The 25,623-nt window shown below is 32.9% G+C and overlaps 1 protein-coding gene across 3 annotated transcripts in view; it reads right to left on the reverse strand.

The window, feature by feature from the left end:
* The window catches only part of LOC143199578 (uncharacterized), a 189,767-nt gene that overhangs the window by 150,876 nt on the left and 13,268 nt on the right, over positions 1-25,623 (reverse strand). Inside the window, exon 2 of one of the 3 annotated variants that reach the window (XM_076409500.1) lies at positions 11,810-11,868. The exons of the other annotated variants lie outside the window; for them this stretch is intronic. The gene's annotated coding sequence lies outside the window, so the exon portion shown is untranslated. The remainder of the gene's footprint in view (positions 1-11,809; positions 11,869-25,623) is intronic. 3 annotated transcript variants of the gene reach the window in all.

The raw sequence follows: 25,623 nt of genomic DNA on the forward strand, positions 1-25,623 counted from the left end.
CTGGTAAAATTGGGTATTATGTACCGAAATATAACGTATATTTGGTGCAACATTTCTATGAAAACAGTACTCTCGTTTCGAAACAACTCCTTCGATAATCACACGGCAATTGTCCCACAAAAAGTACCATTAAATAACAAACACTTTTCGTGGCGAACCAGTGAAGTCGGTGGCGAAGAAACTACTATTTAAACGCAGAAAAAACTGGGGCTTCGCGAGCTTCGAACGGGGGGGGAAACATAACCAGGATCTTAATTGCTCACGGTACGGACTAAAGGGGCTGGTTAAATAAGAACGTGTTGTGACAGATTCCCGCGAAAGAATAGGCGAACAAGACGCCTTTTTTTCCATTCAGTAGCGAACCAATGCACCGACGCTGTTGTTCTATGTTTTAGCGTAGATAGTGAATACAACATGATGGTAAACGTAGCAGCAGCTATGGTCATTATCACGAGATTAAGTGATGATTATGTAATAGTAATATATTGTTAAAAACCTCATATATTTTTAAATGTATTTACGGTTACCATCATGTTATATTAAATCATAAACAAACAATATATATAACGCTCCTCTGTACGATGAAGTATTGAGAATTATAAAGCTGACTTACAAGAATTTATAGTCTGCATTTATCGGAATGGACTTTGTACTTAAACATTTTTTAGAACAGCAGTTAGAATTTTTAATTAAACGCTTAATTGCAATTTTAAAATTTATGACCCTCTTTCTTCTTGGTAAAATCGGGTATTATCTACCGAAGTATAACGTATATTTGGTGCAACATTTCTATGAAAACAGTACTCTCGTTTCGAAACAATTCTATTTAAACGCAGAAAAAACTGGGGCTTCGCGAGCTTCGAACGGGGGGGGAAACATAACCAGGATCTTAATTGCTCACGGTACGAACTAAAGGGGCTGGTTAAATAAGAACGTGTTGTGACAGATTCCCGCGAAAGAATAGGCGAACAAGACGCCTTTTTTTCCATTCAGTAGCGAACCAATGCACCGACGCTGTTGTATGTTTTAGCGTAGATAGTGAATACAACATGATGGTAAACGTAGCAGCAGCTATGGTCATTATCACGAGATTAAGTGATGATTATGTAATAGTAATATATTGTTAAAAACCTCATATATTTTTAAATGTATTTACGGTTACCATCATGTTATATTAAATCATAAACAAACAATATATATAACGCTCCTCTGTACGATGAAGTATTGAGAATTATAAAGCTGACTTACAAGAATTTATAGTCTGCATTTATCGGAATGGACTTTGTACTTAAACATTTTTTAGAACAGCAGTTAGAATTTTTAATTGAACGCTTAATTGCAATTTTAAAATTTATGACCCTTTATTGGTAAAATCGGGTATTAAGTACCGAAGTATAACGTATATTTGGTGAAACATTTCTATGAAAACAGTAATCTCGTTTCGAAACAATTCCTTCGATAATCACACGGCAATTGTCCCACAAAAAGTACCATTAAATAACAAACAATTTTCGTGGCGAACCAGTGAAGTCGGTGGCGAAGAAACTACTATTTAAACGCAGAAAAAACTGGGGCTTCGCGATCTCCGAATGGGAGGGAAAACATAAAGAGATCTAAATTGATCATGGTACGAACTAAAGGGGTTGGTTAGAAAAGAACGTGTTGCGAGAGTTTCCCGCGGAAGAATAGGCGAACAAGACGCGTTTACTTCCATTCACTAGCGAAAACGTAGCAGCAGCTATGGTCATTATCACGAGATTAATAGTAATATATTGTTGAAAACCTCATATATTTTTAAATGTAGTTACGGTTACCATCAACGCTTAATTAAAATTTAAAAATTTATGACCCTTATGGGAATAACAACTGGCCCAGCATATTCCTATTTTGAAAGCCTTATTGAAAAGGTTTTCAAAAGTATTTTTTCCTGGTAAAATTGGGTATTATGTACCGAAATATAACGTATATTTGGTGCAACATTTCTATGAAAACAGTACTCTCGTTTCGAAACAATTCTATTTAAACGCAGAAAAAACTGGGGCTTCGCGAGCTTCGAACGGGGGGGGAAACATAACCAGGATCTTAATTGCTCACGGTACGAACTAAAGGGGCTGGTTAAATAAGAACGTGTTGTGACAGATTCCCGCGAAAGAATAGGCGAACAAGACGCCTTTTTTTCCATTCAGTAGCGAACCAATGCACCGACGCTGTTGTATGTTTTAGCGTAGATAGTGAATACAACATGATGGTAAACGTAGCAGCAGCTATGGTCATTATCACGAGATTAAGTGATGATTATGTAATAGTAATATATTGTTAAAAACCTCATATATTTTTAAATGTATTTACGGTTACCATCATGTTATATTAAATCATAAACAAACAATATATATAACGCTCCTCTGTACGATGAAGTATTGAGAATTATAAAGCTGACTTACAAGAATTTATAGTCTGCATTTATCGGAATGGACTTTGTACTTAAACATTTTTTAGAACAGCAGTTAGAATTTTTAATTGAACGCTTAATTGCAATTTTAAAATTTATGACCCTTTATTGGTAAAATCGGGTATTAAGTACCGAAGTATAACGTATATTTGGTGAAACATTTCTATGAAAACAGTAATCTCGTTTCGAAACAATTCCTTCGATAATCACACGGCAATTGTCCCACAAAAAGTACCATTAAATAACAAACAATTTTCGTGGCGAACCAGTGAAGTCGGTGGCGAAGAAACTACTATTTAAACGCAGAAAAAACTGGGGCTTCGCGATCTCCGAATGGGAGGGAAAACATAAAGAGATCTAAATTGATCATGGTACGAACTAAAGGGGTTGGTTAGAAAAGAACGTGTTGCGAGAGTTTCCCGCGGAAGAATAGGCGAACAAGACGCGTTTACTTCCATTCACTAGCGAAAACGTAGCAGCAGCTATGGTCATTATCACGAGATTAATAGTAATATATTGTTGAAAACCTCATATATTTTTAAATGTAGTTACGGTTACCATCAACGCTTAATTAAAATTTAAAAATTTATGACCCTTATGGGAATAACAACTGGCCCAGCATATTCCTATTTTGAAAGCCTTATTGAAAAGGTTTTCAAAAGTATTTTTTCCTGGTAAAATTGGGTATTATGTACCGAAATATAACGTATATTTGGTGCAACATTTCTATGAAAACAGTACTCTCGTTTCGAAACAATTCTATTTAAACGCAGAAAAAACTGGGGCTTCGCGAGCTTCGAACGGGGGGGGAAACATAACCAGGATCTTAATTGCTCACGGTACGAACTAAAGGGGCTGGTTAAATAAGAACGTGTTGTGACAGATTCCCGCGAAAGAATAGGCGAACAAGACGCCTTTTTTTCCATTCAGTAGCGAACCAATGCACCGACGCTGTTGTATGTTTTAGCGTAGATAGTGAATACAACATGATGGTAAACGTAGCAGCAGCTATGGTCATTATCACGAGATTAAGTGATGATTATGTAATAGTAATATATTGTTAAAAACCTCATATATTTTTAAATGTATTTACGGTTACCATCATGTTATATTAAATCATAAACAAACAATATATATAACGCTCCTCTGTACGATGAAGTATTGAGAATTATAAAGCTGACTTACAAGAATTTATAGTCTGCATTTATCGGAATGGACTTTGTACTTAAACATTTTTTAGAACAGCAGTTAGAATTTTTAATTAAACGCTTAATTGCAATTTTAAAATTTATGACCCTCTTTCTTCTTGGTAAAATCGGGTATTATCTACCGAAGTATAACGTATATTTGGTGCAACATTTCTATGAAAACAGTACTCTCGTTTCGAAACAATTCTATTTAAACGCAGAAAAAACTGGGGCTTCGCGAGCTTCGAACGGGGGGGGAAACATAACCAGGATCTTAATTGCTCACGGTACGAACTAAAGGGGCTGGTTAAATAAGAACGTGTTGTGACAGATTCCCGCGAAAGAATAGGCGAACAAGACGCCTTTTTTTCCATTCAGTAGCGAACCAATGCACCGACGCTGTTGTATGTTTTAGCGTAGATAGTGAATACAACATGATGGTAAACGTAGCAGCAGCTATGGTCATTATCACGAGATCAAGTGATGATTATGTAATAGTAATATCTTGTTAAAAACCTCATATATTTTTAAATGTATTCATGGTTACCATCATGTTATATTAAAACATAAACAAACAATATATATAACCCTCCTCTGTACGATGAAGTATTGAGAATTATAAAGCTGACTTACAAGAATTTATAGTCTGCATTTATCGGAATGGACTTTGTACTTAAACATTTTTTAGAACAGCAGTTAGAATTTTTAATTGAACGCTTAATTGCAATTTTAAAATTTATGACCCTTTATTGGTAAAATCGGGTATTAAGTACCGAAGTATAACGTATATTTGGTGAAACATTTCTATGAAAACAGTAATCTCGTTTCGAAACAATTCCTTCGATAATCACACGGCAATTGTCCCACAAAAAGTACCATTAAATAACAAACAATTTTCGTGGCGAACCAGTGAAGTCGGTGGCGAAGAAACTACTATTTAAACGCAGAAAAAACTGGGGCTTCGCGATCTCCGAATGGGAGGGAAAACATAAAGAGATCTAAATTGATCATGGTACGAACTAAAGGGGTTGGTTAGAAAAGAACGTGTTGCGAGAGTTTCCCGCGGAAGAATAGGCGAACAAGACGCGTTTACTTCCATTCACTAGCGAAAACGTAGCAGCAGCTATGGTCATTATCACGAGATTAATAGTAATATATTGTTGAAAACCTCATATATTTTTAAATGTAGTTACGGTTACCATCAACGCTTAATTAAAATTTAAAAATTTATGACCCTTATGGGAATAACAAGTGATCCAGCATATTCCTATTTTAAAATCCTTATTGAAAAGGTTTTCAAAAGTTTTTTTCTTGGTAAAATCGGGTATTAAGTACCGAAGTATAACGTATATTTGGTGCAACATTTCTATGAAAACAGTACTCTCGTTTCGAAACAACTCCTTCGATAATCACACGGCAATTGTTCCACAAAAAGTACCGTTAAATAATATGTAATTTTCGTGGCGAACCAGTGAAGTCAGCGGCGAAGAAACTACTATTTAAACGCAGAAAAAACTGGGGCTTCGCGAGCTTCGAACGGGGGGGGAAACATAACCAGGATCTTAATTGCTCACGGTACGAACTAAAGGGGCTGGTTAAATAAGAACGTGTTGTGACAGATTCCCGCGAAAGAATAGGCGAACAAGACGCCTTTTTTTCCATTCAGTAGCGAAAACGTAGCAGCAGCTATGGTCATTATCACGAGATTAAGTGATGATTATGTAATAGTAATATATTGTTAAAAACCTCATATATTTTTAAATGTATTTACGGTTACCATCATGTTATATTAAATCATAAACAAACAATATATATAACGCTCCTCTGTACGATGAAGTATTGAGAATTATAAAGCTGACTTACAAGAATTTATAGTCTGCATTTATCGGAATGGACTTTGTACTTAAACATTTTTTAGAACAGCAGTTAGAATTTTTAATTAAACGCTTAATTGCAATTTTAAAATTTATGACCCTCTTTCTTCTTGGTAAAATCGGGTATTATCTACCGAAGTATAACGTATATTTGGTGCAACATTTCTATGAAAACAGTACTCTCGTTTCGAAACAATTCTATTTAAACGCAGAAAAAACTGGGGCTTCGCGAGCTTCGAACGGGGGGGGAAACATAACCAGGATCTTAATTGCTCACGGTACGAACTAAAGGGGCTGGTTAAATAAGAACGTGTTGTGACAGATTCCCGCGAAAGAATAGGCGAACAAGACGCCTTTTTTTCCATTCAGTAGCGAACCAATGCACCGACGCTGTTGTATGTTTTAGCGTAGATAGTGAATACAACATGATGGTAAACGTAGCAGCAGCTATGGTCATTATCACGAGATTAAGTGATGATTATGTAATAGTAATATATTGTTAAAAACCTCATATATTTTTAAATGTATTTACGGTTACCATCATGTTATATTAAATCATAAACAAACAATATATATAACGCTCCTCTGTACGATGAAGTATTGAGAATTATAAAGCTGACTTACAAGAATTTATAGTCTGCATTTATCGGAATGGACTTTGTACTTAAACATTTTTTAGAACAGCAGTTAGAATTTTTAATTAAACGCTTAATTGCAATTTTAAAATTTATGACCCTCTTTCTTCTTGGTAAAATCGGGTATTATCTACCGAAGTATAACGTATATTTGGTGCAACATTTCTATGAAAACAGTACTCTCGTTTCGAAACAATTCTATTTAAACGCAGAAAAAACTGGGGCTTCGCGAGCTTCGAACGGGGGGGGAAACATAACCAGGATCTTAATTGCTCACGGTACGAACTAAAGGGGCTGGTTAAATAAGAACGTGTTGTGACAGATTCCCGCGAAAGAATAGGCGAACAAGACGCCTTTTTTTCCATTCAGTAGCGAACCAATGCACCGACGCTGTTGTATGTTTTAGCGTAGATAGTGAATACAACATGATGGTAAACGTAGCAGCAGCTATGGTCATTATCACGAGATTAAGTGATGATTATGTAATAGTAATATATTGTTAAAAACCTCATATATTTTTAATTGTATTCATGGTTACCATCATGTTATATTAAAACATAAACAAACAATATATATAACGCTCCTCTGTACGATGAAGTATTGAGAATTATAAAGCTGACTTACAAGAATTTATAGTCTGCATTTATCGGAATGGACTTTGTACTTAAACATTTTTTAGAACAGCAGTTAGAATTTTTAATTGAACGCTTAATTGCAATTTTAAAATTTATGACCCTTTTTTTTTCTTGGTAAAATCGGGTATTATGTACCGAAGTATAACGTATATTTGGTGAAACATTTCTAAGAAAACAGTAATCTCGTTTCGAAACAATTCCTTCGATAATCACACGGCAATTGTCCTACAAAAAGTACCATTAAATAACAAACACTTTTCGTGGCGAACCAGTGAAGTCGGTGGCGAAGAAACTACTATTTAAACGCAGAACAAACTGGGGCTTTGCGAGCTTCGAACGAGGGGGAAAACATAACCAGGATCTCTATTGCTCACGGTACGAACTAAAGGGGTTAGTTAGACAAGAATGTGTTGCGACAGATTCCCGCGAAAGGATAGGCGAACAAGACGCCTTTTTTTCCATTCAGTAGCGAACCAATGCACCGACGCTGTTGTATGTTTTAGCGTAGATGGTGAATACAACATGATGGTAAACGTAGCAGCAGCTATGGCCATTATCACGAGATCAAGTGCTGATTATGCGGTCTTAATATACTGTTGAAAACATCATATATTTTTAAATATAGATGCTGATACGTTTACCATCATGTTATTTTCTTCCTCTACATAACTACATTAAAACATAAAATAACAGGTATTGACAATTATAAAGCTGATTTACAAGAGTTTATCGTCTGAATGTATTAGAATGGACCTTACACCTAAATATTTTTAGTACAGCAGTTAAAACTATTTATGAAAAGCTTCATTACCATTCTAAAAATCATGACCCTTATGGGTATCAGATTAATAACAATATCTTGATTAAGTGCTCAATAGCACGACCTTCTAATGCTTCAAAGGAAACCAGAACCGCTCATTTGAAAGAAAGAGTATCGAAAAATGCTTTTTTTAAATAGAACAAAACCATATCACTAATTTTTACAAAATTTAAAAATATGCTTTTTTTAGTCTAATGTTTTTTATTGCTACTTATTGCAAAAAAAATCGATATTGTTTTCCTCCGATATTTCGTTATATCGATATTTTTTCCAAAATATCGACATTTTTTAAATATCTCGATTTATCGAAATAACGATATTTTTTCGGTGGCCAACACCCTTACTTGAGACTGTTAACTTATGCAAATGAATAAAAGCGAAAAAGTAAACAGCGTTCATTTTCTACGGCGGCGAGCGATCCGAAATCGAAATGATGTTTACGTTAGTAAAACTGTCAAGCCCATGTCCTTATTAGTAGTCGAAGAAATTCCTAAAAGACATGCCACCGACGATTCCCGACACGATAGTAATAGTTGTTAATTAAATGCTAAAAGCGAATCAAAGAAATGTGAAAGTGTAGCGTCAAAATCGACGATTTGACTTAACGCGTTCGACGATCTTAAACGGATCCGTCTTTTTGGTAGATCCTCGTTGTTTCATATTAGGTATATTGGTGTTCTTTCTCGTGTTGAAATAAACGGGAAAAATTAAGATGTTATATCATAAAAACAGCGAGCGATATCGATAGAAAGTGCAAAAACATTTTTACTGGGTTCAAAGAAAGTAGGATGTATTTAAAGTGAATTTTAAGAATCGCTGATCAATATCATTCAAATGTGTATGTAGGTTTGAAATATTCAATATAAAAGCATTTCTTGTTGTTGAGTTATTTGTCATTGAATGTATACATTGTATTTTACATTGAGTGTATAAGAATCGTCCAAAATATATGTAAGATAACTTTGTCGGGTACTATTTGTTAACGTTGTAATTGAACAAAAATATTAATATTTGGCGAATACATAAAAAAGACCCATTCAATGCTTCCCGTGAGATATTGCATGAAAAGCAGTCATATATCCTCATATTATCAGCCCTCTTTTCGTCTTTATTTCAGTTCGCAAAACAAACATCACGTTAGACAAAGAAACTAAGCAGATCAGATTCAGAATCAAAAAACTTTAGTGGAAGGGGTGGTAATTTGGAACCTGGTGTTAATGTGAAACCTCTCAAAAACCGATAGCCACATCTTTTTGAAACCCTTATACCCTTAATATCATAGAATAAATGCACACAACTAGCGCCAATTTGAAGGTTAGTGTCACCCGTCAACTTTGTTTTCTGTTTTGTGATGTTTTCTGGGAGAAGTTGATGTGTCTGTTAAAGGAAGAAGTGTTAACGTTTAAGATCGTTTTCATGATTATTTTAAAATATAGTGAAGTTTTCAATTTGGAACCTTACAGGTGCTGATAATATGGTATGGGGTTGCAAATTACCCGCACCGCAGTTATCATTGCCTTTATCTTGTTTTTTTTGTTTCAGTTATGCCGCGAACTCAGTTGTCATCAAAGCCCGAGTCGAAAAGAAAAAGTTGGACCGGTAGTAATATGATTGGGGCTGTAAAAGCAGTGAGAGAAAAGAAAATAGGTCTGAAAAAAGCCGTTAAACTATACTAACCACCAAAAAACACACTGAAGAGGTTCGTGCACAGTGATAAGCTTTCCGAGGAGGTTGTCACTACTGCTATTGGAAGAAGACTTATCCTGTCATCTCACCTTGAGGAGAGCCTCGTGTCATACCTTCTCGTCAAAGAAAGTAACTTCTATGACTAGACCCGTCAGGATATTCGTAAAATGGCCTGTATTTTCTTGGCGATTTTTTATTATACCATAAACATAAACTTTCCATTCTATCGCCAAAAGAAACTTCCAATGCTCGAGTTCAAGGGTTCAATAAAGAAGCAGTGAACAAGTTTTAGAACATCCTTGAAGAAGCATTTAACACGTTCGCTGCCAATACGCGCTAGGGCGTAATATGCAGTTTTCATAGGACGCCAATTACGCTCCAAAGCGTTATATGTGTGGTGTTCTTTCTAATCCTTGTATTTAGTTCGGAATTAGTTGTAATTATAAGTAATAAGTAAGTCATTTACGATTTTATGATTACGATTTGTTCTTTTTGATTCATGTGTATTACAAAGTTGAATATGGCGAGAAAGATATCGATATGTCACGGCCATCTCGTCCTAAAAATGGCAAAATAGATATGAAACGAGCCCCAACTTTACAATAAATATTTAGGTAGTCGTATTCTGATTTACAACTTTCGTTTATCTGTCATAAAAAGGTTACTAAAGGCTTCGTCCAAACCTACTTCCAGGGCGGTTATAAGCGAACATGTTTTGAAAATACGAGAGGAGAGAAGCAGAAAATGTATTGAGAAAGCAATGTAAAAATTGTTATTTGTCCTGGATATCCTGGTTACTGTTCAAACGGCACAAAAATTGTGGTCATGAGTGATCTCTTATGATTTATCTGAATAGGGTTTTTATTTATTTTGTGAGTTTTAGTGAAAATTTGTATTAGCTTATGGTCGTTCATTTATTTCTATTGACTTCTCATTTAACTTGAATAGATATTCTGTTTGATTGTAGTAACATTTAGTTAGTTATTTTTTTCTCATTTTTCTGCTGAATATTTTTTTTTTTTTTTTTAATAGTTCATTCATTCCCATCATATATATAATTTTGTTATAGTATTATGGAGGTCTTCGTGTAATTTATTGAAGGAAACTATGTTTCCCTTAACACTTAATTAATAACACTAACTATTATACAACTAATTAACTAATGAAAATGTATGAATGTTTGATTATTGAATGGATAATTGTTTATTGGATGTAAGATGCTTGGACGTCGAAATATGAATGAATCTGCTGTCTATTTTTCTGCGTGCCCTTGATCGTTTTTGGTCAATCTTATTCTGTGGCCAGTTCGCGATAGGAAGAGGCCTGACGTCACCACAGTATGTTAAATTATATCTTCTAATCAACAATCATTTTTCCTATTCTGTCCATTTTAATTCGCCACGCACTCGCGCGTTTTGCGGCCATCGGCAATGTAATTTAACCTCAGTGCCGAATGCCGATCAAACTCTGCCACTTTTTGGTATAATTAGTCAAACAGGGTTGTGAAAATATTCAAAAAACTCTACGGGTTATTTGGAAGATATTCCTAACGAAAGATATTAGTTTAACGGTCAACTATAAAGCCAAAACAAAATTCTTCGATTATTTACCAATGCTTTCGCTAGGTGACCAACGAAGACCTGCACCGCATAACGTCAATAGGTGGTTAAATGGATTTAAAAAGTTATCCAAGATTTTGCCTTAAAACATGAAAGAAAGTTACTACACCACACTAACGTGGAAGCAATACAACTACTGAACAACGCGCAGGAAATCAGAAGATTGAAGCTAACCGAACCACACGAACTTCTCTAGTGTAAAAATTACTCTAAACTTTAGCTTAAATAGTTTAATTTTATTTTTATTTTCGAAATACATACCGTTCTGCCAAGTACAACAGAACAATGCTAACAAATTAACTTGTAAATTAAGATTGTAATGAGCATATCTAATGTATGTATGATAATTAAAAAACAAATTGCAATTATCAAAAAACAATTATCTTCTTAAGAGTGTCGCTCTTTATATTTCTGTACCAATAATGATAACAGATGATCCAAAGTAAATTTAATGTTTCTCAACCATAGGTGGTTTTTATAGGGTGTTAAATATAATTAGTCTGAATATATATACCTGAATATGTGCAGACAGCTCACTTCAAAGTTCTTTCATCTTTTCGAATTTAAAATTCTAATTCTAGAGAAATGAAAAGTGTAGAGTTTAGAAATGGAAATAAATAATAATGTATACCATTTTTTTCATATTAATTCACTATTCTGATAGTCAAAAAAGTTTTATTCAGATTTACAATTTAAGATGATAATAGTCATAGAAAATATTAATTGATGAATAGAAATTACAACAAATCAATAAAATGTAAGTTATATAACTATTATTTTAAAAAAGCATTACTATAAATATATATATATATATATATATATATATATATATATATATATATATATATATATTAACCGCAATTTATCTAACAAACAATTAACAACAATTAACTTAAGCTCTTACCAGACAATTGAAATATGTGATGCTCCCTCAAATAGTTGAAGTTTTTATTCCCAAATTACCTAAAATAAAATGTATTAATTGATATAACACTTTTAAATTATAAAAAATATTTTAATTAAAATTAGTAATTTAAGGGCAATGACTTAAAGTTAATATAATCGAAATACTATTTATATTGAAATGAGATCTTGTATTATAAAACAATTACCGCAATTTATAACATCTTAAAACATAAACCCTGTCTTCATTTTTTTATAATTTTTCTCAACTTCAATATATCTATTCCTCCAATTTACAAATCCCAGCATAATAATTGTATTTTTTTCCAGAATAAGAGACTACTTCTAGAGGGAAACAGAGTAATATTAATAAATTATATCATAATATAATTAATAATACTATAATAAACAATATATATTCTCTTTCAATGAAAGTAAAATCATAACATTACCCATTAAAATTCGAAAATTATATATTATCACAACTGTTGGATTAACAAACAATTTTATATAAAATTTATAATGTATGCATTTAACATGTTATTAAGAAAATCGTGTCTAAATATATTTTGTCATTTTATTCATCATGTAAATATTTTCTATTTTTAAGATTCGAATATACTAACAATGTAAATCTTAATGGTACTAATACCAAATAGAAGTGTTTAATCCACTTTCTAAATACTTTATGCGTCATATTTAAACTGTCATCTACATATATATGCACTAACAAAGAAATAGCTATAACGAATAACTAAATAGTTGGGCTAAAAATATTTTAATTTATAACAAACCGCTAAAGATTTGTGGTAAGCATTTATAAAAAAATATAATCATGTCTTTTATGAAATATAACTATTATATATACAGTCATGTTAGGTGTACCAATAAGTTTCTTGAAAACAACGAAAGAAGACGCATCAGTTAAAAACATTTCTGAATACGAAATGATGTATGGTTGGACATCTATCAATAATAATACGCTTAATTATTAGTAGTTTTGAATCATCAAAATCAATCATCAATTGCACAGAGGAAGTTGTGAAAAAGCAACTCAAACAAGAGACCCCTTAAGCATTCCAATATTTCGCTCGATGAGTTATTTTCTACGTAATCATGTTTCTTCTTATTACTATATATCCACAGTACATCGAAGTATTTTTTGGCTCAATTGATTTGAGAAAGTAATAAATACCATTCAAGATTTTTTTAAAGTTACCTTGGTAATATCAGTAGCATCACTAAAACTACCATGCGTTGTTTGATTTCTTCAATTGTGCTGTCGAAGCCGATCAACGTTTTCAACGACTTAAAAGTGGTGATATTAATGACAAAGAACCAAAAAAAGTTCTGAGACAATTAATTACAAGGCTTATTGGATGAAAAAACAGCTCAAATACTCAAAGAACTTTCAGGTAGCTTAGCAGTTGATGAATTAGAATATGTTACAAGAAATTCATAAAAACACCTAATGATTCTGATACTAATGTATCTTTTATAACTACATGAGTGAAAACAGAGGAATGACACAAACTTGTAAAACAGTAAAAATTATGTCAGATCTTAAGAAAGAGATTTTTTGATAAGACCTGAAAGCTAATAAAAAAAACATTGCGAGTTGCGAAAGAAAACAAAGAAAAACACCACAGATCCATTTCAAAAATCCACGATAAAAATCGATACCAAGGTTTTGCAAATAATAGAACACAAAAGCACAAAAAAATATGTTCCCGTTGACTTACTTTCCAAACATTTAACATTCTATTGCAACCTTTCGCAACTAAAGTTCCGAAAGACCGATAGATTTTTAACATATCTAAAAACTGGCCAAACTTGCACAATATAATTATGGAAAACAAAAATACTTTTATATGCGTGTTCGTTTGTTAGCTACGTATTATATATATAATCGAATGAAATTTGGTTTTTCTTATAATGTGATTGTAAAAATATGTAAAAATGTAGGTATTTTTGTTTCGTTTTATATAATTTGATAATAATCAACAATAAACCCACTTCGGTTGGAGCTCCCCAGGATAATACATTGAAAGCCCAAATATATCTTCTCTACACTGTCAATATTCCAACAACATAAAATATTTTTAAAAGATGAACTGACTTCAAACAATAAATAAGGAACTCACTAAAAAGTAAAAAATATTCAAACTTAGATTTTCAACACAAAAAAAAGTTTTAAAATAAAATATGTACATAATCATCGTAATAACTAAACAAAAATAACAAAACAAAAACCTTATTTAACCTATCTACTACACGTATTTTATATTCTACTATATACACACAATTTAGCTTAATACCCAGCTAAACTACCTATTTATCTATTTACAATATTATTTAATCTATTATTTACAATATTGATCTCAGTTTGAAATCGATACGAGCAACAAATTAGATTTGTTTTGTTCGTAATTTAATTTTGTGCTAACTTCAAATTGATTAGTTGGTAGTAGTTAAAATAATATGGTATTTATTTTTTGAAGTCGGTTCAATTTTTTTAAATATGTTATTTTAATTTTTTTAGTGATGGATATTTATTCAATAAATTACGCAGTTATTTTATTAAGTATTACAATGGGTAGGTTTAGTAAATGTCCAGCCCGTATGAGGAAAAGCAGGAATAAAGAAACGATGGAGAAAATATGGACATAGTAATATATAGATGTAAGGATAAATGAAGTAAAATTGGTCTTAAAAAATTATAAAAAAGCTTATAAGAGATGTTTTTTACTAATAAATATAAGTAAATGTGAGATGGAAATATAGCTACTAAGGAAAGAAAGAAGACGTAAAAAGGTAAATATGCTTTCTTATGGATTACTTGGATTTGAAATTATTAATCAGGTAGATTAGACCTCCAATAGGTACTCCAACAGATCGCGAATAGAAATATAAATAAAATAAAACAACCCTACACTAACAACTATTGTGGCTGTATAAAGTATTTTGATAACATAAGTATCATAACATTTCAATTGAAAAGTCCCTGGCCTGACACATACATGGCGCTACTAGAATTAAACCCATGTGTTTTTTAGTTAGTCCTAACCCTCAAAAGATGCGTGTTAACAGCTGTCGGATCATTAGTTTATGTATTATAGCATTTTGGGTGAAGCAATTCTTGTAATTGTGAAAAAAATGGATAAAAAGGAATTTCGCGTGTTAATAAAATATTGCTCTTTGAATAGAAAAAATACAGTTGAAGCAAAAACTTGGCTTGATGCCGAGTTTCCGGACACTGCCCCTGGAAAATCAACCATCAAGGATTGATATGCTAAGTTTGGACGTGGTGAAATGAGCACCTAAGACGGTGAACGCAGTGGACGCCCAAAAGAGGTTGTTACCGACGAAAAGATTTAAAATATCCACAAAATGATTTTGAACGGCCGTAAATTGAAATTGAATAAAATAGCCGACACTCGAAAGATATCAACTGAACATGTACATCATATCGTTCACGAATATTTGGGTATGACAAAGCTCTATGCAAAGTGGGTGCCGCGCGAACTCACTTTTGACCAAAAACACCGACGAGTTGATGATCCGGAGCAGTGTTTGAAGATGATCAAGCGTAATCAACCCGAGTTTCTGCATCGATGTGTGACAATGGATGAAAGATGGCTCCATCATTTCACTCCGAAGTCCAATCGACAGTCATCCGAATGGACTGCACACGATGAACCCGCTCCAAAACGTGGGAAAACGCAACAGCCGGCTGGCAAGATTATGGCGCCTGTATTTTGGGATGGGTATCGAATAATTGTCATTGACTACCTTGAAAAAGGAAGGACCATCAACAGAGACTATTATATAACATTGTTGGACCGTTTGAAGAACAAAATCGCCGAAAACGGCCGCATTTGAAGAAAAAGAAAGTGCTGCTTCACCAAGACAATGCACCGTGTCAAAAATCCATGAATTCCATCCATGGCCCCCAGCGACTATTTCCTGTTCTCGGATCACAAAGGAATACTCGCTGGGAAGAAATTTTCGTCGAATGAAGAGATGATCGCCGAAACTGAAGCCTATTTTGAAGCAACGGACAAATCGTACTACAAAAATGGTATCGAAAAGTTGGAGGGTCGTTATAGTCGGTGTATCACCCGTGAAAGGAATTATCTTGAATAAAATAAAAACTAATTTTGTCAAAAAAATGTGTTTTACTATAATAGACCGTAAACCTCTCAATTGATCAGTTATGTACAATATTAAAATAAAATATAGTTGATAACATTTTTATTCCATTATTTTATTTCTTATTTTTATTATTATTGTGTCATATGTCGAGTTATAACTATATTGGGGAGTTATATCTACAAATACTTTAACACTATTTAGTTAAATAGAAAAACATTCAAATTATCTAATAATAATTAAGACTTATATAAAAACAGTTTTTAAAAACACTATTTTTTAATGAAAATATGTAATTAACCGTGAGAAAATTATAAATCAATAATAACTAAAAAAATACACGTTTTTACACAAATTTACAGATCATTAATACTGTAAATATCACAATATATAATGCAGTAAAAGTTTTACTATTAAAATATAGGCAATAAACAATTGCCCATTATGAAATGTATTTAACTCTATTAATAACCGAATACATTATCTGATGCATGTCGTGCTTAAATATATGTTATCTGATGTAATTAAACAACCGATGTCTAGATCTACGTACATTCATTACTGGTTTCTTAATAATTAATTGGGATTAAAAAAAGAAAGAACTATAAGGACATTATTAACTAAACATAAATAACTCATATCGTTATCTAACAGTTTATTATTATTACTAAATAATATCTCAGTATATTACTAAAAATTATAATTTAAACAATACTTGTTATATACAATACTAACCCTATATACCTACTGTGCTTTTTGTACTAAAACACACTACACCCAGTTAAAAGGCTATTGAGTCATGTCGCATCCTCAGTCTCGAGAAGGCTGCCTCAACCTTGGCATGACGAAGAAGTCTTTGTTCATGACTCTGGGTAATTTTTTCTATGGTCTGTTAATGATATTCATTCCCAATTCTCTATGGAGGTCTCTATTTCTGAGGTACCATTGGGCATTAACAATAAGTCTTAACATTGTGGACTGAAATTATGTCCCGATTGCTATTTTAAGCATAAACCAATCTGTGTATGCCATATGTCCTTATCAGCATAAGGATTTGCTTATACAGCACTACTTTATTGTATATTGACAGGGCAACATTTCTTCCAAACGTCCAATACATTCTTCTAAATATAATATTTCAATTATTCTTTATTTTTGGTTGGTATATGGCACTTGGATAATATTTATTCTGATAGAGATGTGTTGATTTTCTTTTATATTAAATTGACGTGGAGAGACGTAGTCTCATTCAAACTGATTCTCCATTGCTTAGACCAATCGTTAATTTTTTCTACTGATGCTAGGAATTTAATTACTTCCTTTACTAAACAGATCTTTACCTACAGCCATTCTGGCAGCACCATCAACAAAACTAGTATGTACTATGTTGAAACTTATTCATATCATCCACGTTCATTACATCTGCCCCTACATCTGCTATAACCCCACTTTCAATGTCTTTCTTTCACTCATTTTCAAAGCATCCTCATGCTTAACCCTCAGGGTTCTATGTCACATCTTATCAAAATCCTAGGCATTTATAGAAAACGGCAGAACAAACTTTTCTTTCTAGGACATCACAGGACAATCTTTCACGGCTTTCCGGATTTAGATATTATCATTTCCGTTATTTTTTATATATCATGTACATATTTTAATCTAAAAGGAGCATTTGTAAAGTGCTAAGTGTGTAAATGTTTTTATTGCTTTTGATTTATTGTATTTATACCACTGCTTTACCTAGAAACCATTTTGGAAGTTATCCTGCAATAAATTTGAACTCAGAAGCCGTATTAGGCTTAATATTTTGTTTTATTTCCTTCTCGATTTCTTTGAAGTGTTAAATTGTATACCTCCATCTCTTAAACGCTCATCATCATAAGTATCATACAATCCTCAATACGGAAGTTAAATATTACGAAAATAACTTGGAATCTCTATGTTCAAAGCCGAATAACTTTTGACTGAGTAAACGAATCATATTGTCTTCTTAACAGGAATAGTGCCCTAATATGGCTTCATTGAATAAGTATTACATTAATAATTTTATTAAGATCAATAACAATCTCAATTTTACTAGAACATTTACAACTTCAATCTCGAATTATTCAGTTTTTATATAATCGCCTTTGAATATATAATCTCTCTTGTTATACGCAAACAGTACTTGCAAAATATAGACCAATAAGTTATTAGACACGCCGTCAATCCACATTAATCAATTATTATTCTAGACACAGCCAGAATTACCATTAGTTAATATCTAATGTAAGAATTACCCCAAAAAACGATAGTATTACACAATACCAGAACTATATGCATTTACTTTCTTGTATTTCCTGCATAAATTAGTTACTTATCGGCAGTGAAAACCTGAAAACAAACTTGATCGCTATTAAGGAAAAGAATACAGCATTATGTGTGGTAGTTGATCGATTTGGTTCATTATTTTACTGCCGAGTCAGTAAGATAAAAAGGAATTAAATGAAACAAAACAATTACAAATAATTTATGTAACACGTTAAGTTATATTTGTGTGGTTTAATTTATATCTATTGCTGTTTTATTTATAACTTTCTGACGTTTTTTCCGTCAACTGATTAATTCAGCAAAGATATATTTCAATATATTTCGAACCAACTAACACTCTAAAGATATCAACTGAACGTGTACATCATATCATTTACGAATATTCGGATATGAGAAAGTTCTGTGCTCACTTTTGATCAAAAACAACGATGAGTTGATGATTCGGAGCAGTGTTTGAAGATGATCAAGCGTAATAAACCCGAGTTTTTGCGTCGATATGTGACAATGGATGGATGAAACATAATTCCATCTTTTAACACCGAAATCCAATCGGCAGTCATCCAAGTGGACTGCACACGATGAACCCGCTCCAGAGCGTGGGAAAACGCAACATTCTGCAGATGTAGCCCCCAGCGACTATTTGCAGTTCTCAGATCTCAAAAGAATGCTCGCTGGGAAGAAATTTTCGTCTACTGAACAGGTGATTGCCGAAACTGAAAACTATTTTGAAGCAAAGGACAAATCGCACTACAAAAATGGTATCGAAAAGTTGGAGGCTCGCTATAATCAATGTATCACCCTTAAAGGGACTTATGTCGAATAAAAAAACTAATTTTGCCAAAAAAACGTGTATTACTATGGTAGGCCACGGACTTTTCAATTTACCTGTTAGCAGCGCATTAGGAACGCACAGAGGAAAAGTAGAAAAAATTCATGTATTAGATATACTAACAAATCGTATTAACTTGTAATATTGGTAATCAAGCAATGATGAATTATCCATAAATCAATATAAAAACAACAGGTGTTAAGTTGTTTAACAAACAATAAGGTAGTAGTAACAGGAAAGAGATTGTCCTGGTTACAGTATTGGTAATTTTGCCATGAAGAGATCCATTTCATATCAGCGCAACACGTATTGAAATGTTTAAATAATGAATGACGGCGGTCCGGTGGTTTCCGGTGAAACTGTGATAATTACGCCGCGCCGTATCAATGCCCAGAATGTTAATTAATATATTGGTCGCACCCGAACTGCGGTCCTACAATCCGTGATAGGAAAAAAAATACACCCGACTAATAGAAATCAAATAAAATTAAATAATTACGACGCCGAATCGAGCTAATTTATGTGGCTGTCGAAATCATTGGGCGCTATGATTTCCGTTAGATCAGGGTGTGAGTTTCCTGATTGCTCAAAAAATTAGGCAGCAACAAGTAGCCAATGTTTTGCTTTTATTTCCTTGTACCAGGTGTACGGGAAAGTCATTATCGATTTTACTCACAGATGTCGCTAGGCCTTAAGTTTGCAATGTTATGATTTGATACATATGTCATTTTAGCTGACAGTGGCACTGACATCAAGCTTCAAAGCAGTACATCATCTAGTAATACATAGAGTGTTAACTTAATACAAATAATTACAGAATTGTTTTGCGTGATCTCAGCAGGAAGGCGCTGAATTTCATTGGTTAGTTTAAATTACCATTACAGGCACCTGTAAAGAAGATGTATTAATAGGAAAGCATTTCGTTTGTCGAAGATTTCACATGCATCACGTGACCAAACTCTAACGTCACATTCTACTGACCAATTAAATTTAAAATAAACCCAAATGTATTTTTTCAAAATAATTTATTGAAATAAAAAATATCATAAGGCTAAAATATAAGTATATAATTAATATATATAATGAATATAAATAAACAATAATTAAATGTGAATATAAGAAAGGCTGCAATCTAATTCAGTACATAAGATATCTCCTGTCAAATATAATCAAAATTACCTATACGCTTTTTTCCTCTTTCATATTTTTTTAGTACTATCAATTTTAAAATTTTCTATCTTCTTGTTCTCCCATTCTAAAAGTAGAGCAGAGAAGAGTAAAGTAGAGAAAAGTAGACTGCTGAGAGTCTTCTGAGTGATGATGATGTATTTGTTAACATCTTTGTTGAAAAAGTTATCTCGGTTAAGGAGCCTTAAGCCAAAATATTAATTTTAAGTATATTAACCAATACACATTTGCTTCAAGTAAATGAACTCCTTCAAACTAATATAAGTCTTTAATTGATGGCACTTTACAAGCAACTTTTTAAAAGGTAACAAAAACTTTTCATCACTACATAGTATAAAACAAAGTCGCCTTTTCTGTCCCTATATCCCTATGTGCGCTTAAATCTTTAAAACTACGCAACGGATTTTGATGCGGTTTTTTTCAATAGATAGAGTGATTTCATGAGATAGATTCAAGAGGAAGGTTTATATGTATAATACATGCATAATATACTAAAGCAACATTGCTAATTTTAGAGGTTTCTAACGTGATGTCGTAAATTAACCTATTTTTTTAGGCTTATTTAGCAATTAGCAAAAACGCTGCCTAACCCTACGAGTTAGATCAAATTAATGTACTACAGTATTGTACACCATAAAAAGGTCTACAAAAAAGTCCGCGATGGTATATGTTTATCTTTTAGGGATAACCCACATTAACCATTTTTATTGTTTACTTTTTACGTGAGAAAATGGCTTATTTACGAAGCTATTTTAAGCAATACGGCATTAATCCTTATCGAATTAAGTACCTTAAATACAGTATGCAATTAATATAGATCAATATGGTTCCTTACAGCATGTAAATTAAACAAATATTTTCAGAGATATTACAAATTTAAAATTTGCGTTTAAAAATGTGTAATGTAATAAAAATTGTATGAATTTAGATATTCCAAAGATAGCAGGAAATCTTCGTAGTAAGTATAGGGGAAGAGGAATTGTTTTACTCCAAATTTAATGCGTGCAGGCCAAGGGCAGTAATGAATGAACCAAAAATACTGGATCGATTTTAATCATGTTTTCATTGAGTGAAATAGGCATATATATTTTATGCCCGTGCAATGTCGGAGCGGGCCGCTATGTTTTTATATACAACGTTCATATTTTTTCTGTAGTGTATTTAATTTAGTATCAGCATTGCACCCGTGCGAAGCCGGGGCGGGTCGCTAGTATAGTATAATCATATTTACCTTCAATGTAATTTTGCCACCGCTCATTTTGGTTTTGAAGGATGGGTAATATTTTCATGATTTCTTCTGTTGTATTCCTATGAATAACAATGTATGTGAATACAAATGCTCTATATAAATAATTGTACGCGAACCAGGTAAAGGCTTCCTTAATATAGCTAACTTGGGTTATCTATTATATATATTTCCGCACATATACTGGATACACTTTTGAGAATGAAGATACATTATACTAAAATAATAGTGACTATAATTAAAAATGCTGATCATACTCAATGTCAGACACACAAAAATAGCGTCCTAAACAATCCATAGTAATAAACAATCGTATTATAGAAATTGGCCAATCAAGTGCTTTTGTAAGGAAATTCAAATAAACGCATAAAAAAGTGGTCTCAGAGGTGGGACTACGCAAAACATTTCCTCGATTTCACCTATTTAAGTAAAACCTCTATATATACTCTCTGCTGTACATCTTATATTTGGCGAAAGTAACACCATCATATATTTATACCTCTTTGAAAATGTTAAATATCGTTTCCGAAAAAGTGTATTTGCGGCACGCAATACTTCCCTTATTTAATCGAAATAAAAAAGCCTCTGAAAGTCATCGTTTGCTGGTAGAAACTTACGATGATCATGCTCTAACCTTAAAAGGATGCGAGGAATGGTTTCGAACAGACACAGATGTGCAAGTCAAAGAACGTTCAGGTAGATGAAAAAGTTTGTAGATGCGAAACTGCAAGACTTATTGCATAAAGACTCCACCAAAACATAAAAAGAATTGAGAGAAGCATTAAATGTGACCGAAGAATCGATTAATGATGGATTACGAGCGACCTTGAGGCATGTAGAATTTTACATCGTGGAATAACGGTCTAACAATACTCAGAAATATAACCCCAGATGTTAAACACGGGCGAGGTGTCAGCAGCGCCAACTAGAACACGATAACGAATATCTGGCAATGCCGAGACTAGAGATATAAGGGTATTTCGATCATTAAATAACCGACCATGGTTTGGTATAAATCACCATCGACTGCCCAAGCCTCGTCAACAGGTAAACCCAGGCCCGATACCTTTACTTTTCATTTATTACTAGTATTTTCCACATTCATATTATTTCAATAAATAACGGTCACATAATGTAACAACCATTGTTTAATTTCGTCTTACCTCCATTTACCGAACCATAAACATTACCCTAAATGACGTATGGGGCGACCCCAAAATGGATGAAATGGTGCCACATCATTTGAATGATAGGTAAACGGAAAAGAGAAAAACGTCTGTAAAATGCTGCTTCAAACATTTGAAATGAAAAGTGGATTAATTTTGAACACCCTAAGTGCACAAAACCATGGTTATCACCTGCCGAATCCGGCCGATTGACTCGAAGGCCAAATCGTTTCGGTCGCAAGACAATACTCTGTGTTTGATATGACCAGAGTGGCGTGGTGTATTACGAACTATGGAAACCTGGTGAAACAGTTAATAGTGGTCGCTACCGACAACAAGTGATTTTGAATTTGAACCATGCATTGATCGAAAATCGTCTAGAATGGGCCCAAAGACACGATAAAGTGACATTACAGCATGATAACCCACTTTGCACAGAGCTTTCTCATACCCAAATATTCGTAAATGACATGATGTAGACGTTCAGTTAATATCTTTAGAGTGTCTGCTATTTCATTCAATTTCAATTTACGGTCATTCAAAATCATTTTCTAGATTTTTTTAATGGTAACAACCTCTTTTGGCCGTCCACTGCGTTCACCGTCTTCGGTGCTCATTTCACCACGTCTAAACTTAGCATACCAATCCTTGATGGTTGATTTTCTTGGGGCAGTGTCCGGAAACTCGGCATCAAGGCAAGTTTTTGCATCAACTGTATTTTTTCCCTTCAAAAAGCAATATTTTATCAACACGCGAAATTCCTTTTAATCCATTTTCTTCGCCATAACAAAAGTTGCTTCACTCAAAATGCTATAATTCACAAATTAATGGTCCGACAGCTGTCAAATTTATACACGCATCTTTTGAGGGTTAGGACTAACTAAAAAACATATAGATTTAATTCTAGTAGAGCCATCTATGTCTCAGGCCGGGCACTTTTCAATTAACCTGTTAAAAGATTTGATTACAAAATTTAAATATTATGAAATTAACTTAGTTGATGATATCGCAGTTTGACATGCACCCCAAAAATGTTGAAAGTTTTCCAACATGTAAAAACTATGTTTTTAGCAGGCGGAAACACATCACAGGCCGTGTTCCTTTACTACAATCAGCACAGTCGTTTTATCAACTTATCTCAACTAATTTACATTATCTTCGAGACCGTGGGTTGGTTCCTAGACATTTTCCGTCCGTCTATACTTAACTGCGTTTTAACAATTTTAATTTGTCGAATATTAGGCTCCATTTCCCGCACCGCAGGAAAACATTCCTAATATAAAACAATACTTAGTTTCATTTAAACGTTAATTAAGTGATGGGCAGCAATTATCCAGATGCAGGCTGGATTTTGTAGTTTTATACGGGCTCATTAAACTCATTAAAATATCTAAATGGATGATTTTAGAAAAAATATTCGAATTAACATAATTAAGTTTTGTTAAAATGTACTTTAACAATCACCTTGTTAAGTAAAACATTAATGTAGTCTTAATATAAAGTTTAATGAGGTTAAACATCGTTTCCATATTATTTTGAGGCTCGACCAGAACCTGAAGTTGAAGGGAGTTAAATTTGGTTAATAAACGGGACAATTCATGCTTTAATGTATTCATCGTTCGTTATTTTTTATTCTGTAAACCTTTCTTGTCTTAAAATAATACTTTTAGAGTATTATTTTACCAGTTTGCATCCCAAAAAACTGAATCTGAACTGAAGTGTCCTTGGGTGATTTCTACCACTTTATCCACTCATTCGTACAATTCTTTAACCTTCTGTTTTGCATTCTACTATCGAATGCCATATAATGTTACCATATTATTATGAACATCTAATGTCTATTCCACGGTGATCTAAGGACGGATAAAATCATTTTAATTATATTTAAACCGCATTGCAATGGATTTTTATTCCTTTATTATAAAATGTTCCATAATTCTTGTTCTATTTATAACGTTTTCAAAATCAATATAACATTATATACGAATTCATATTTATTTGAATAAGTTTGCCGTGAAAAACGAAATTACTTTTTCCCCATGCCATTATTTGCTCCAGGACATATTATCTTTTATTTTTTTCTGATATGGTTATGTATTTAATTAATTGAAATCTATAATTAAAATAATTTAAAAAATTAGAAATTTAAAAGAGCCATTGGTACTTAATGTTACCACTTAATCAAAATATTTATGCTATTTGCTTCAAGAAGTATGCAGTAAGCTTCAGTAAGTATGCCTATTTGCAGTTCAAAATCAATGCTAGACTAACAGTAATTATTGATAATATTTAATCTTACTACCATAAATTACACTCAGTATTATTCATGGTCAGAAATATTCCCGTCCATTTTTTATTGTCATTTTTGGACCTGCCCATTCACCTTTTATTCCTTTCACTCTTTTGATGATATCGCATATTTTTTTACTGTCTAGTCTAAGAAGAAATGCGCCAGTATTATTCAATATTACCTAGTACAATGGAGTCATTTTATAGGTCAAGATATGGGTTGACCGTAGTTAAAATGTGATACAGTGTAGAGTTATTTCGATCTCCTTAATAATATCACATTCCTCATATATACGTCATTATCTATATGTTAAATAATGTTCTTACTATCCACATATTATTTGCTAAGTTCTGTAAGAGAAACGCAATTTTACACATACAGGTTATGATACAAAATAATATGAACACCATGCAATAGATTAACACTGTTTCAATAAAAACAATACGACAGACCACAAAGCTAACATTCATGGAAAAGCTGCGATAGAAATGATTAATTAATCATAAAAACTGGGGAGTTGATGATTGGGAGAATGTGGCATGGCCTGATGAATCAACCCTTGCATTGTTTTCTACAAGCGGTCAAGTTTATATATGGACAATCCCAAAAGAATCTGCATGAAGACAGGCAAGCA

Source organism: Rhynchophorus ferrugineus, unplaced genomic scaffold, assembly GCF_030347505.1.
Source record: "Rhynchophorus ferrugineus isolate W39M unplaced genomic scaffold, kcgeb_rfMv2 rfM7, whole genome shotgun sequence".
NCBI lineage: Eukaryota > Metazoa > Arthropoda > Insecta > Coleoptera > Curculionidae > Rhynchophorus > Rhynchophorus ferrugineus.